Below are 12,910 nucleotides of genomic sequence, written 5' to 3'. Positions count from 1 at the left end.
ATGCAAAACTTTAAGCCTTAATAACATTTAAACGGGATCGTTATAAAAAATTAAAAAAAATCACCCCCTGTACAGTTGTTATAAATGAAATAAGCCATAGAGATCAAAAACATTTTTTGCACCAGGCTGTAAACATGTTTATTTTAACTGTAAAGTTGGGCGTTTTAACATGGGAGTCTATGGGGATTTGCTCTGTATTGGAGCCAGCCCCCAGTAACCAGTCAATGAATTACAGTTTTTGGCACTTCCACATTGGCTTCACTCGTCAGCCCTGGAGGCTGCTGCTTGTGTTAGATACACGACTACAAGCTAATGCTAATGTTGCTTTGTATCTGCTGGACATGTATAAGCAACAAGTTCACAGTTTAAACTTCATAAGGTGTCTTTACTGCTCGCTTCTGCTGCAGTGGCCAAAATCAGAAGCTGATCCATTCCCAGTGGACGTAGTTTTTAATCTTCAAAGTACACAACCAAATATATGAACAATGCCGCTGAGTCACAGTCAGCTGTCTATGGATATCACAAATCTTAATGTCACATTAACATGTGACATTTATAGGTAACCTAACTCAACCGTACTGTGGTATTTATCCCACTCACACTGGTGATTTCCATAATGCAATGCCAGTGGTTGATTGTTGACATTAAATAGGGAACGTGTAAATAAAATTTACACAGGAAGACAGGAATCCTGAAATCATGGTGCCCTAATGATGCTGCTTGTATCTGAATGCCTCATTATCATGAGTTTGCATTAATTCAGTACTTGAATGGCTCTTTATCTCTCTCCATCTCCCTCTCTCTCTCTCTCTCTCTCTGACTGTGCCCCCTCACTCTCTCACATCTATATCATCCACACTACCCCCCAGCTTCACGTTTTCTCACTCTCCCCCTCTAATCTGTAAAACTGCACATTTGGCTCAGTACAGAGAGTGATGAGAGAAAATGTCACATTCCACCGCAAGCAGCAGACCATCACACTGGAATGTCAATTGGCCGACTGGTGTCGGGGTGGAGGGATGGAGAGATGGAGGGATGAATGGGCAGAAGAGTGGAGGATGACAGGAGCAGCCCTGTTCCATTGTGTGTTTTTTAAAGACATGGCGTTTTTTGATGATTATTCTAATCCCACCAAGGACCTCTCAGCCCGAACTGGGCGCCTTATCTCCCCTCCACAGTCATTCTCTCATTAAAATACAATCACAGGCCACCAACTCTAATAAACCTTCAACTTCCTCTTTGAAAGAGGACGGGGGAGGGTGGTGGTGAAAATGCAGATTACAGTAGGTCTGTCTGCCGGTCCCTCTGTATGTGACATGGGGAACAGGAATGCTGTTTCTAATCACTTCTGGTGAAAAAAGGCCATTTAAAAAAATCATTGGATTTGGTGATTTTTTTTTTTTTTTTATAAATCCATGTTGAAAAAGGTCACTCTTTAATAAAGGCTACGGGGGATTATAGAGCGCCTCGTGGGATTTAGGCTGTATGTACCTTGACTGTTTTTGGTTGCCTTGGAGACTTAGAACACACTTCTGAAGCTCTTGGGGCAAGTTGTCCAAAGTTAAAATCAAGCCAAACACTGGCAGGCACCGATGTTGCTGCCTGCAATCCTTTCTGAAGACCATATCCCATCTTCTCTATCTGTGACATGCACACACACACACACACACACACACACACACACACACGCCCGACAGGGTTTTAAACCCTCTTTAATCATGAGCTCAAGTGAATATTTCAACCCCTACAGCTTGGCTTAAACGCAAACGTGGTGCAGTGAAGTGGGCCGGTCTGTCACTTCCCTCCTAACTTCTTTTGGGCATATATACGATGTGTATCTGTCTGAGACTGGACAATGAAGCTAATTTACTGGCACTGTGAATTTCTGGCGGATTTAAATTCACTCTTCAAGCTGTTTTTAAATAATAATTATTCTTTTACTTATTAAATTAAATAGCTTGAATAGCTCAACTAATTACATTTTCCTGGACATTCAACTAGTCAGCCTAAAGTTCAGTCAGTAAGTCTAAAATCTTTGACTACTCATATTGTAATTAATCCAGACAAACAATAAGCCAGCACAGGGGGAAAATGACATTTACTGATTTATTTCTGCAAAAAGATACCTGTTGTGAGATCTAATGTCACTGAGATAAGTGCAGTGCGGAGGAAGAAATATTCAGTTCCTTTACTGAAGTAAAAGAATCAGAAATGCAGGATAAATGTACTTTTTGCTCCTGCATTTAAAATTTACTAAATAAAGGTATCGTCAGGAATTGATACAGATACAGATGCATTAACATGAAAGTAGCTTTTTTGCTGTTGTAGTTGGTCAAAGTGAGGTTACTTTTAACTTCTTTGTAAGGTGTTTGGCAGTTTCCTCTATAATGAAGGGCCCAGGCTTCATTTGCCAAACACTTGATTTTGTGCATTCTGCTGAATTGTTATGCACCAATGTGTGTCTTCTCTGCATCAATTTATGGTCCCAGTTTCCTCTGTCAAATTTCCTCTTGTCTGTTGTAACAAATCAATACCATCATTTCATATAAATGGAATGAAAATCACAATATTGTTCTCAGAAATGTTGTTATTGAGTAAGTTCCATTAAAAGTTTCCATTTAAAGGGACGATTCAGCCCCCCCCCCAAAAAAAACAACAACATATTTTCCTCTTATCTGCAGTGCTGTTTATCAATCTTGATTGTTTCGATATCTGTAGCTGAGTGTATGAGATATCAGCCGTAGAGATGTCTGCCTTCTCTCAAATATAATGGAACTTAACAGTGCTTGGTTTGTGGTGCTCAAAACATAAAAATATATATTTTAAAAAAACTCAAAAGCAATGTCTCTGTCCAAAAATCAAGACCCAGTTGTGAGCAGTTTCATGTTTTCTTTCTACTAAACTACACCCACCAACCATAGGCTATCACTACGCAGAAGGAAGTGTGCATCTACTCATGGACAAGAGGCTAATGCTTGTGACCGCGCAAGATGTAACTCTTAGGAATACTCCGACGATTTGGGAGTTATGCCCTTTCTCTATCATTTTCATATTGAGACAACATGATCGATATCTTTTTTGTGTCTGTACGTCCAGTGGCTGGGTCTCAGCGGTTAGCATTGCGGCTTAGCTTAGCGAATACAATTGAAGTCTATAGGGGGTCAGTAGCTTACAGTAAAAGTGAACAAATAAACGTTACAGAAACTCTGAAGCTGGCATTTCTACACGTGCATTTAAGATAAACATGTTTAAACATTAATTCGAGAAACGAGAAGAAGAAGAAGTTTGACACACAGAACTATAGTGTGTTTACGCCCTGCGCTGCAGTTGGCTCTGGGGCAGGTATGCTAGGTCACTCGGTGAAAGCAAACAAAGAGACGACACAGACGATTTTACTCACTCGACTGAAAGCTGTCCATCAGCTCCTGCAGGCCTGGGGCGTTTTTTCCAGTTTATCTTAGGAACATGAAAAAATGTTTCAATCACGCCAGGATTAGTGATTGCTGCAAAGTTTTCACTCCTTGTGATGCACTCTCTGCAGCGGTTTTCCTCCTGATGATGATGATGATGATATATCTCTAGCCTCCCCAACGATGGTAGCACCGAATCCCATTCTGTGCAGCAAAATGATTCCACCTCCGTAGGCATAGGTTGGCAAGCCCCGCAGCTACACCACCAATCCTCCCCTGACCTCCGTCTCCCCTCGGCCCCTTGCTGTTCCGCTGCTTCGGAGGATTCAGCCTCTCTTCTCGCCCGCTCAGCATCCAACACCTGGAGTTCCTCATCTGTGTACTCCAGCTCAAACAGGTATGGCTCTGGATCTGTGTCTCTTCAAAATCACGTTCAAAGTCGTCCATTGCAGCTACTATAGTCCGGAGATATCGCTAGGCTAAATAAACAACTTTTGTTTACAGGCTACATCTGTGCCTGTGCCTGCTCACCGGTGTATCCCTCCGCGGATCACAGCGCAGGACGTAAACACACTATAGTTCTGTGTATCAAACTTCTTCTAAAACAACTAAAAAGGACTTTTTTTTGAATTAATGTTTAAACATGTTTATTTTAAATGCACGTGCAGAAATGCTAGCTTCAGGGTTTCTGTAACGTTTATTTGTTCCCTTTTACTGTAGGCTACTGACCCCCTATAGACTTCAATTGTATTCGCGAAGCCAAGCCGCAATGCTAACCGCTGAGACACAGCCACTGGACATACAGACACAAAAAATATATCGATCATGTTGTCTCAATATGAAAATGATAGAGAAAGGGCAGAGTATTCCTTTAATGGTGTTCTCCTTGGCTGAGCTATAACATAAACTTGCTCAGTGGTGCTAGGTGAGCTAACAGTAAATGCACACAGGGGCGGACTGGGGCAAAAAAGAGGCCCAGGAATTTAGTACCTGACCGGCCGACTCAGGGGCCTGGGCGGCGAGTGATGGCAGTGGATGATGGCGGTGGATGATGGCAGTGGATGATGGTGGTGGATGCTGGTGGTGGATGATGGCAGTGGATGATGGTGGTGGAACAAATATGTTCACATATATGTGGGAGACAAAAAAATATACATGTAAACATTATTGAAGGGATAATGACACATCATTTAACCTGAGGCCTTGATTAGAACAAATATGTAATATTTTTAATGTTAGTTAAAATAGTTATGCTGTGTTCCCACCAAACGCCAATTCGCAAATTTGTGCGTCAAGATTACATACAAAGTCAATGCAAATACGCGATTAGACGCGAAATCGCGCTGGGCGGCGCGATGGACGCGTCTAGCGCGATGCGATAGAGGCGTCTAGCGCAGCGCGAAAAAATATTGAACTTTTGAGGCGAATTCGCGTGACGCTGTTCCGCGAAAGCCAATCAGCGTTGAGATTCTCCCGACGTCACTGCCGTGTGTCAACAACGTCCAGCAATAAACTGCTACTCACCGGAGACAGATGGACAGACGCTCCGCAGCTGAAATGGAGGGAGATCCTGGTGCCAACCCTCACCAACAGGTCCTCAAACTGGGCCCCAGTCAGCCTGAAGTACCGCTGAAAGCGGCTATCATCCAGACGGAGTTCCTGGAAGAGGTGGTGAAACTCGCCAAGCTGGATGCGTTTCTGCAGGATAGGGTGAACCCAAAAACGACAGCGTTTGGCCCTCCGACGCATTTGGGACTTCCAGAGCAGGTACAAAGCAGCGATGGTGGTTGTCTCAGCCATGGTCGTCAGTGGCTACCCGGAGCTATATGATACTACGTGTCTACTCTACAGAGACCGCAACAAAAAGGAGCAGGCTTGGGTGAAAGTCGCCGAGGAGACTGGTCTACTTGGTAAGTTCTGTAAATATGTGTCTTTAATTAGTTTGCAGAATGGTTGTACTATGAACGTTAGCACTAGCTTAGCTCCAGTTAGCACAGCCGGCTTCCCCGCTACTCGCGCGAATTAACAAAATGGTCAAGCGTCGAAACTCGGGCGTTACGGGCGGCGCGTTACTCGCGTTACGAGCGATTAAATCGCGTTCATCGCGTTTGGTGGGAACACAGCATTAGTCTGCAATAGTCACTTAATAGTGTGAAGACTGGTGAACATGTAAGTCACACTAATAATGATCCACACTAATAATGATCATAACATAATAATAAACATATCATCACCTTACTGAAGTAGCAATTTCTGCTGCAGCTCACTTTTCTCTGCAACACCATCTATGATATATACAGCAGAGCAGCATTTAGCTCACCAGCTTAAGGGAAATACACAAGAGATAATGTTTGATCAGATGTTCAGCTATTTTATTAGTTACTTAGCCATGCTGATGTTGGCTAATGCCACTGAGCGCTGTCTGGCTCTAGTAACGTTACACAATAATGACGTTTTGACAGCCAAACTAGCCTACATGCCTTGTGCTAAAAGTTAACAAGCTAGCCAAATAATGTTATCACATTAACTTACAGCCGCCTCACCTGACTAGTATCCCCCTCCCGGTCACGTTGTCCTCCTCCTGCAGACGGAGACGCGAGAGCTGCAGGTGCTGCTGCGGATGCTGAAGGTCCTGCTTGAGATGCAGCAGCAGAAAATAAATGTGTCAACTTTTGACACTTGGCAGCATCTGCCTGTAGTGCCTGCCTTTTTTTGTCTCTCAACTTCTCTGCTCCTCCTTTCCGTTTCTTCTCCATTTTTGCATGTGTGTATGATTGATTGATTGATTGATTGACAGATGCAGAGGGAGGAGGGACCGAGGCCCTCGGCCTTCGGCGGTGATTGGCCAACAGCCCCAGGACCGAGGTCAAAGGGGTGTGACACACCCACGTGGGCCAATGTCGATTAGCCAGACACTAGAGAAACTGTAAACACTGGTTATCATATTAAAGGCCAGCCCAACTGCGCCGAAAGTCGTTTTTTTTTTTCTCAGTCCGGCCGTACCGGCCCACTGACGCAGCGGCCCACCGGGAAAACTCCCGGTACTCCCGATGGCCAGTCCGCCTCTGGATGCACACTACCTTCTGTGTGGTGACATGGTGAAGTCAGGTAATTTAAGACATCAGGTAAAATTGGACAAATAAGGTTTTACATCTTGGGCTCCTTAAATATTATCAGCCAGTCACCAAACATGTTATTGTGCTGTTAATACAAATGTGCTTTAAATGAAACAATTATTGTTATTGTTCTGAGAGTTTTAATTCTTCACTTGTAATCTTTTCTTTTTCTTTTCACAATACACTTGACTTTTTATGGGAAAGGGTTTTGAGTGAATACTGAGTGCATTTAGGTCAAATGGGAACAAAAATGTAATCCTAAATGGGACTTGGCCATAAAATCATGACTTATGCTGCTGTGTGCCTTCCTGAAATATGACAGACATTTTAGTAAAGCATTAAAGATGATGCAGTGAGTCAGTGTCAGCCACAATAGTACAGAATTAGCCATTATTGTTACACACACATAATTGCGCACACACAAGTCCATTGTAGACAATATGGCAGCAAGGAAACAGGCCCTATCCTAATGGATAGCCCCAGGTCATATTAATGACTTAATGACTTCTTGACTGATTTAAAAAACAAACAAACACGACTGTCCCATTTTACCTGAACATGTCATCAGGGCGAGGTAGGGGTTCTAGATGTGTTTGAAGTTCCAAAGTTTCCAAATTATTTTACTTGGTGACATATATATTCTTTATAGAAATATAGCACTGATTCATAACAAGTTTTAAGCATTCAAGGTAGTCTTCAGATTTTTTTGTAATCTACCATAAAGTGACTCAAATTACCTGACTTCATCTTACGGTTGGTGGATGCAGATTGGTAGAAAGAAAATAGTTCCTACATGAAACCACAACAAGGTCTGTGGATTATCTTGAGTAACTCAGTCATGATTATTGGAAAGAGAGATATTGCTGCTGAGTTTTTCAAAACTACATTTTGGAGCTTTAAGCACCACGAGCTGAGTGCCATGTAGGTCCATTATATTTGAGAGAAGACAGACATCTCCAGTGTAGGTAGTATAGGCTAATGCTAAGGGTGCCATCATCCACAGGGGACGCCATTGATTTACACTGTGAAGAGTTCAAGCTCTATTCAGTGAATTATAATGTTCTCACGATGTGTTTAGTGTAGTCTTGCAAAATGTAGCTTTTGGTGAGAAACCAGTCTAGGGCACCAAATGTGCTAGTGCTGCCACTGTGTACGGCCGATATACCCAACACTACTCACATCAAAACAATCCAGATTAATGAATAGCACTAAAGGTAAGAGTTAAAATCTGCATATTTGATTTTGGGATGAACTGTCCCTTTAATGCAATTTTAAACTGTATACTTACGTCACGTACAAGTTCAAGTCCTTTAGAATTATAACATTGTGGTAGTATTGGAATTAAAAACTTTCCCTGGATGTGACGTACAGTAAGGCACATCAAAGTATCTACAGAAAGTTTTGCTCAGAGTTGTGTTTCCTTGTAACGTACTTCTGCCTGTCCAAAAATGACACAATAAACAAAGCTATTGTTCCCCAGTCATAATGATTATACAGATGTATAGGCTACATAATGATCTGGCATAACTGCTGTGACAAGCTTTTTTCCTTGTCTCTGCTGATGACGGAGATCAGGGAGCATCAAAGATGGTAAATTAGTAAAACATCTGGAGCTCAGACAGCATCTGCTTTTTTAAAAGTTTAAACACACCACTGATGTGTGGCTTGTTGTTGACTATCGCTGCCCCCTCTGCAATGCAGCAAGCACTTTTTAAACACTTTCCATCAGCTCTCATTTCACTATCCCCTCCAGCCCTTCTCTCCTCCTCCTGCTGAAAGTCCACTAATCACCATCCCCCAATTATATCTGACAGAAAATTGCAAATCAATAAAGGCTGTCTGCTACCCTTTACAAAATGCTGATGATCTGAGAGTGAATCACTTACAAATCATTTTGTAATTTTAACCTCTACACTAACTTTGTAATGATGTTTATCTCCCATCCAGGTACACCACACGTCCTCCTTTTGACAGGGAGGTGAGCCACTTTGGGGTTTAATTACTTAAAGTGAGCTATAAGTGAAACCTTCCAGTGCTATTGTTTTCCTGAAGTCATTTTGCTTTGTCCCTCAGGCTATAGCTCCTGCTCGATTGTTGGAGATTCACCATCATGCTCTTTGCGTCCGGACACAGCTTAGAGATGTAAGGAGAGGAATTTATGGAAATAATATGCATTAAAAAAGATGAGAGAAGAGCCAAAGTCAGAGCAGGCAGCTGTCATTGGTAGTGATTCAGAGGTCTATGAGGCCTCTCACTTTGTTCCTAAATTATTCATGCAATCTGTCAATGCTGCTGTCTAGGCAGACTCCTCTCCCCATGTGTTCAATGATGACAGAAATCCTGCGCTATGTTCACTGCTATCTTCTGCAAATCCCTCACAGGAGACGCACACCACACTCGCAAAGCCCTAGCACATGTTTTTGTGTGTGAGAGCATACACTCCCACTCATATATGATATGATATGGCTACATATGAACATCTCCTCTTGTGTTTTTTCCACAAGCTTCAGAATCATTTTGCATATTTGTTATGCACTTTAAAGTCTTTGTGAGTGCTGTCATATGTCTCTGTAAGTGTTCTCTCATGCAAAACAGATACAAAACACACAGCGGCGTATGAATATTCACACACAAATGTGCACGTGTGCGCACACACGCATGCTTACAACCACAGAGAGTGCTTCCTCTTTCTCTCTCATCCCAGTGAGAAGTAGCTTTGCTGCAGTTCCACTTCTCTTTGTGGTAGACTATAAAAGACAGATATTCCTCAGATGTTGGAAAGCATGTATTATTGAAACTCTCCCTCATAGTCCCCTAAAGTCCCCTCCACCACATGATAAAACTCTTAATATATATTTATATATATATATAAATATAAAAAAGAAAAACTAAAAGATAAACTTCCTTCCTGAACGTTCACACTGAGTGCACTGCGGTCACTTGTCAGGACGCGTAGATCTAATGTAGTATATCCAGCCCTCTATCGCTGTGCCTGCTGCGTATTTGAGTGGGACCACGCAGCTCAAACTGAGACAGATGTGACTGTGCGTCATGGTGATCCAGGCCGCTGTCACTCAGCATTAGGATGGATTGTCTCTCATCTATCAAGGATGACCACATTTTGTTTTGTGTGTGTGTGTGTGTGTGTGTGTGTGTGTATGTGTGTGTGTGTGTGTGTGTATGTGTGGACTCTTGAGTCTTAAAAACTTTCCATAAACTCATGAATTCAGTAAAGTGGTTTTGGCCTCACACTGGTGCATTTTCAGCATTCTGAACAAATATTGATAAATGAGACTCATTGCGAGCACTAAGTGCCTATTTAAGAAACGGGAGCACTGTTTGTTTCCATAGATGCTGACGTCAACTGTTTGTGCAGCAGCCTCAGGGAGGATGTAGGCTGAATGCACACACTCACATGCACTGATGGATGGATATATGCAGATGTAAAGACAAACATTAATTTATTGCACACACACACACACACCTTTAAATATTGTCCCTGAGTACACAGGATGTCTGCGTCCAACAGTGATCTAATTAAGAAATGCCCAGTGAGCAGATTATCAATGTAACGGTAACCAAGGCTGACCGCTTCGCCTCCATGACAACCAGACATCAAAATCTGAGAAAGTCCCTGTACTCAGTGATGCCGAGCTGCTTCAAATCAAAGCAGTTAGTGACTGCGCTGATGGTGTCTATATTTCATGTTCCATGGGGGACGAAAAATTATTTTCTCTCTTTCATCCATGTCACATCTGACTTTTCACTTCCCCCTGTTGCTGTTTATTGTTCCTTTGTTACAGAACTTACTGTAATGATAAGACCCCAAAGGCTGAACGGTAACTATGATCTCATCCGCAGCTTTGGCTTCTGCCGTTTTCTATTCAGACCTGCCTTATCTTCCAGACACACCTTTGCTTTGCAACAAACTTAAATCCCAAACTCACCTGAGGTGAGGCACGCTCTCCTCTGAGAACGCTGTGATGACTCGCCGCCGGGGAAATTATGACCACTAGGTGATGAGATGAAACAGACTGATATCACTGTATTTACTGAAATGTGCATATTTGTCAGATTGAGCCGGCCTCTGAATCACTCTGTCCTCTTATCTCATTTTCTTCCCCTGAATGCCTTCTCCCCACTTCTTCTGCATCCTCTCACTTTTCTTCAACTACCTATTTCCTTCTTTCATCATCTTTATCACGACCATTATCCTCTCCGTTGCCTTCCAACTTGTAGATATGATCTTTCACACTGTTTTTCATTATTCAGATGGTCATTATTCAAAAGTTATCTCTCCCATATGTCTCCCAGCTTCCTGTCGTCCTTTTATTTGGGCAAAAATGTCTGTTTTGCCTCTTCTAAAATTTGCTGAACTTAAGGAGCCTTGTCTGACTCTGTTCTCTGTCAGACAAGTCTAACGGCTCTTTTAAATGTAAAGATACTTCCTGTGAAATGTGATCTGTTGGTTTAATTTAACCCCTTGACATACAAATCTTCCCTTCAGGCAGTAATCTTTATTTTATTATTATAATTCTGGCCACTTGAGGGCAGCAGATCAACCTGTAAACACAATACCTTATGAAGCTGGCTAGCTTATAGAATACATCCTGTGGATGTGCTGGGATCATCGGGTGTTTCGGGTCTTTTCAAACATCAGACACCCTCACCCAGGCGACCCAGTTGGCGGTGATCAGTCCCCAGCTTGCATCCTAGCAGCAGTTAACCACAGGGTTTCCCTTCTCAGCCAGAGCTACTTGTTGCTCTCTCTGCAGCATTCATGATAGTCTTGATGGCCCTCTTCTTAGCCAGCCCCACTATCCCCAGCTTTGTGGGGACCCTGCAGAGTGACCAGCCTGCAAAGCCCCAACATCCCACCTCAACAGGCTCACAGTGGGTGTTCCAACCCTGCCTCCTGCACTGCTCCATCAGCTCCTGGTGCTTGGCACGTTTCTGCTCTTGGGTTTCATCCATGTGCTGCTCCCAGGGTACAGTGAGTTCTACTATGATCATTTGTTTGGTGGTATCAGAAAGATCTGTCTGGACGGAGGGTTGTTGAGGCGATGCTTTCTGGAAATTGCAGCTGCTTGCCAAGATCAACTCTCAGTTGCCAGTCAGCTGCTGAGGCGAGGAAGATATTTGCTGATCTTGGTTGTGGGATGTTTTTCTCTCCAGCCTTAAAACAGGTGATAATTGTCTTTGGGTGATGGTGTTTGCTGGTGGTAATGGCAGAGGTAACCGTCTCTGCAACTGCTTTCAGCACTTGATCATGCCGCCAGCGGTAGCGCCCCTCTGCAAGGGCCTTTGGGCAGCTACTTAGATGTGTTCAAGGGATCCTCTCTCAGAGCACATAGCACAAGATGGTGGTTCCCTCTTACCCCAGAAGTGGAAAATAAGCCGAGGTTGGTAGGCCATGGTACACAGCCTGGATCAGAAATCAGACGTGGAAGTTGTCTGCCCGCAGGATGTTATCCCATGTCCCAGATTCTCACTTCGTCCATGCTCCCTGCTGTTTCAGACCCACCATCCTGCTTACTCTTTCTTCTTCCATGCTTGCTCGAACTTCTTCCTGGACAAGAAGTTGCCTCCATTTGCCCATGGCTTTGCTGATCAGAGTCCTGGGGAAGTAACGAAGGCCAGCTAAGCCACTGGCCACATTCCCGACAAGCTAGCTCTGTCTCAGTCGAGACTCCACCACCTCAAGTGCCTCAACTGCTTTTCACTTCCTGCCCATCCTCATAACAACATGTTAGCAAACAGTTGCAGTTATTTTTTGTCATGCTCCTCATCACCTGATGAATGCAGGTCACCTTACGAAAGAAACGTAGGACTCTTTAGCTGCTGCTACAATAAGCTAGTTGCTAACTTTGTGGTGCAGGGCAGGTTGTGTAAGTAAGTTAGAGTTTTGACAATAAAAACAGTTACCTACTATGTTAGGGTTAATATTTATTTGGTGAGACTGAACCAAAACAGTAAAGTTGTCAGCCGTGAAACCAAAAGTCTCATCTAAACAATGCTAATATGCCCTAGCTAGCTGAAGGAAACTGTAGAATTGGACAATCAGTATCACATATTTTTTTATCAGCTTGTTCCAGCTCTTCACTGAAATTGATGTTTGCACTGGTTGAAATATTTAAACCCAAAACTCTCGTGTTTTTATAGATACAGCCTTCCATCAAGTGGAAATATTTGAGATGTCTTGTGCATCATTATATAGACATTTCTCCAAAAATTCAGCCTGACACACTTGAATTTCAAATACATATCTGTGGGTTTGAAAATGTTTTGCTGCAGGGTCTGAGTTTTGTAATGACCAACCCATTAGTAGGTCAGTGAGGTTTAAGTTTGAGAAGTCAATAGGACGACAAAAATCAGGTGACATTG

The sequence above is a fragment of the Epinephelus moara genome, chromosome 4 (genome assembly GCF_006386435.1).
Source record: "Epinephelus moara isolate mb chromosome 4, YSFRI_EMoa_1.0, whole genome shotgun sequence".
NCBI lineage: Eukaryota > Metazoa > Chordata > Actinopteri > Perciformes > Serranidae > Epinephelus > Epinephelus moara.
This window is presented reverse-complemented; position numbering follows the sequence as displayed.